The sequence below is a fragment of the Lactuca sativa genome, chromosome 8 (genome assembly GCF_002870075.4).
Source record: "Lactuca sativa cultivar Salinas chromosome 8, Lsat_Salinas_v11, whole genome shotgun sequence".
Lineage (NCBI taxonomy): Eukaryota > Viridiplantae > Streptophyta > Magnoliopsida > Asterales > Asteraceae > Lactuca > Lactuca sativa.
In genome coordinates this window covers 294,904,450-294,908,244 of record NC_056630.2, presented here as the reverse complement: position 1 = coordinate 294,908,244, position 3,795 = coordinate 294,904,450, and positions in this window count along the sequence as shown.

Sequence of the window (3,795 nt, the reverse complement as noted above, 5' to 3'; positions counted from 1 at the left end):
TGATGACCAAGCTAAGGTCTAGGCCTTTTTAGGTGATTAGGGTAGCATAATCTTTTGACGCATGACTCTTATAAGGCCATAGGCCTTTTTTTATTGTAATGGTTGATCTTTCTTTTGTCTTTCTACGCTTCTTGCATAATACAATACAAAGGCCTTTGCATAGTTAGGATCCTAAAAAAATGAATAATTATTAAGACAAAATGGCGCGATAAGGATTAAAAGATAGAAATAGCTGACTTTGTTAAGTAAAAGTTTCGTTTATAAGTTTAATGATTAGCTTGCAACTCTTAAGAGTTTTTAATATGATTTTAAAACTGATTTAAAGATATCAAAACATCGGATGGCTCCGAAGTGACGAAAGTTCATAAGTCAACGATTGGTTTAGGATCCTTGATTTCACTTAAAATTTCAAACTTAAGGAAAGATGGAACCTGATGGTCTTCACTTTTCTGTTTAAGCTTCATGAGTCTTTAAATTTTAAAATTTATTGAGGATAAATTCCAACTTAGGAGAGAACTTTGGTTGAATATTGAGAATGAGGTACCTTACCAACAAAGGTCGATGAAGGTCCTTATAGACTTTGACAAAATATATAGCATGTTAATGTTATATTCTGGGGCGGATCCCAACCTGTGATACAATTCGTGGGAGAGATCCTTATTTAAAATAACATGAAAATGTTACAAGTCGATTTTATTCTCTAGGGGAATTCCCAACATGTGATAACTTGAAAATCTTATGTAATTTCTGGCGTAAGATCCCAATCTTTAATAACAATAAAATCTTATTAACCTTAAGTAATCATTGGGGTGGGATCCCGATTTCTCGATAACACGAAAAATGTTATAAACCTTAAGTAATCACTAGGGTAGGATCCTGATTTATGGATAACATGAAGATGTTATAAACCTTAAGGATATCAACTTGTGTTCAAAGATAAGAGGGTTGCCAAGCCACTGAATCATGAAATGATCCCCTTACCCGTATCCTACAGTTAAATATCATGTGTCCAGGCAAGGTATGCAAATCTTAGTTTGTGTGAAATAGGTAATTAGCTTTTTAAACCTTAGGGGGATTAAGTACCCTTAAGCATGGGATAGATGATCAGTCTCTAACTTGTGTACATGATAATTTGGAGATTACATTATTAATATAATGGAGTTGACCAAGTATTGAGATCTTCATGTGTCTAGATCCTTGTGTTTCGGGGTGTTCAAGCTTGAGGATCCTGATGTTCTAGGATCTTCGATTGTGAGGATCCTGACGCTTCAGTATCTTCAATCTTGAGGATCCTTAACCATGTGTTGTTCTGCATAGCAAACATTAGCTAGGGGTGGGCGTTAGTCTAGCTAACGCTCCTCCGATTCTTTAGTTAGTCACCTATTCGAGGAGAGAATCAGTGATAATAAAATTTTTAAGGTAAAGAACATGTGTAACTTGGTTTTGTTTCATATTATTCGACCCTACTTACATGTAGTACGCTTTGAGGTGTATAATGTTCCAAGATCTTGGCAGAACATCTCCTTTGAGTGTTGCTAGCCAATATGCTCCTTTTCTTGCTGTAACATCTATAAGATATGGTCATTCCCATTTAAGAGCCAGTTTTCCTGCGCTGGGATGCTTGGTGTTTTGGAATGTTTTCCTTAATACCAAGTCTCCTATTTTAAACCTTCTCACTCTTATGTTCCTATTATAGGCTTTGGTGATTCTTTGTTGATTAGTAACAACGCGTATTTTTGTAAGATCCCTAAGCTCATCAACTGTATCAAGATCCTGTTGTTATTCTCTTAGTCTTGTAGCAAGTATCTTGCCGCCGAGATCACTACATCAGTAGGGATTACTACTTCTGTTTTAAACACCGAATAATAGGGGGTCTGGCTTGTGGCCACTTTGGAAGTGGTCTTATCTGCCCATAAAATGAAAGGAAGCTCTTCTGCCCATCTTCCTTACCTTTTCTCCAGCCTTTTCTTTAAATTGTTTACTAAGATTTTGTTGCTAGATTCTGCTTAACCATTGGCTTAGGGTTGCATAGGAGTGGACATTACCATTTTGATTCCCTAGCTTGTGAAAAAGTATCTTGTCCTTTTGCTTATAAATTGGGATCCTTTGTCGCATATGATATTTGTCAGGATCCCGAACCTGGTCAAGATATTACAGTTAATAAATGATACTATCTTTTTGATGGGTTTGAGCCATAAGAACTTTCCTATGTGCATATGCAAACCCTAATGCTTGGATCTAGGTTTCTCTAATTAAACATGCATTGTATCCAAGATTTAAAATTCTAGATCTAATTTAAAAAATTGAATCTCATCATATGAAATCGGATCTAGAACAATACCTTGAGTTACTTGCTTGAAACTTCTTCTTCTTGGAGCTTAGAGTCACAATTGTCACTCCTCTAATGGCTTACAAACACCAACTAGCAAGAGGATGATCTTGAGAGAGAGAGAGGAGGGTGAGAAATCGACTCTAGGGTTTCTTGCTTTGCATGAATGCCGATTTCCCTCACCCAAGGGATCTATTTATACTATGAGCTACTAGGGTTTCACCCTTAACCCTAATTGAATAACTTAGGCCCTAAGCAATCCAAAGATCCTCCTAGATATTAGGCTTGGACAATTTTAATGTCTCCCAACCCTAAAATCCGTCCACCCTTATATCCATAAGGATACATAGCCCAAAACACAACTATCACACATTTGACAGTTTATGCCCCTTTATTCAATTAACCTCTTTAAGTCACCAAATTAATTCTCAATTAATATATTACTTATATTAATCAAATAACATTATTATTCCTTTAATATATTATTCTCATAATATATTAACAATAATATCTCTTCACTCTTAACAAATCATCCTTTCAAGTTGCTATGGTGAAGGCAACCCAAAAGGACCATGCACAACCGGGTCAAGTACTTACCAAATATAATTACAGCCTTAGTCACTAATCCAACAGTCTCCCACTTGCATAAGTCTAGTGATGAGTTATAAAGACTCTTTTGATCGATTAGATCTTTGTAACAAGTAAATAAAGAACATAAAAAGCAGTGAAATAAAACACAAGTATGGATCACAATGTGTCGAATGATTCAGCTACTCAATCCTCAGCAGAGCTCGACTAAGAACTTCCGCTGTAGAGGATTCTAGGGTTACAAAACAAGAACGATGAATATGATTGAAAATGCTTATCTAATCTTTTCTAATCATTACGTTCTAGGATGCATGCAAGCATCTATTTATAATAAACCCTACAAAACTCACGGATGGACAGGCCCATACCGGAGATAAACATTGAACTAGATAACGAGCCCAATAGACGCAACACAATACCGGACCTAACAATCTCCCCCTTTGCGTCAATTTAGAGCGAGACTATCATTTCTTCTTGCTTGGACCAGCAGCAGGAACTTTCTTGGTTGTATCAAACAGATGCGAGATAAGCACAAGGATAGTCTGTCTGAAGCGAATGTACCATTGAATCATGTCGTCAAAGTACTTTTTATCATCCGCTGTGTTCTGCTTGCACCAATGGATAATCCCTAAGACATGTGTTTGTCTGCCAAAGCGAAAAGACATTTCTGGCCTTCACCTCTGGTAAACATAACAGAGTTTCTCTTCGGGTCTATCTTTCCCATCTGCATCATGTTTAGGTCACTTCTTGAGCCAACATGAGATATGGTAGGCTTTTTCTTGAATACGCTCGCTACCTCCTTATCCATCTTTGCAACTTCAATTATATAGAAGACAAGCATCCTCTTGAAGTGGTTGATGATCGGACCATATTCAGCT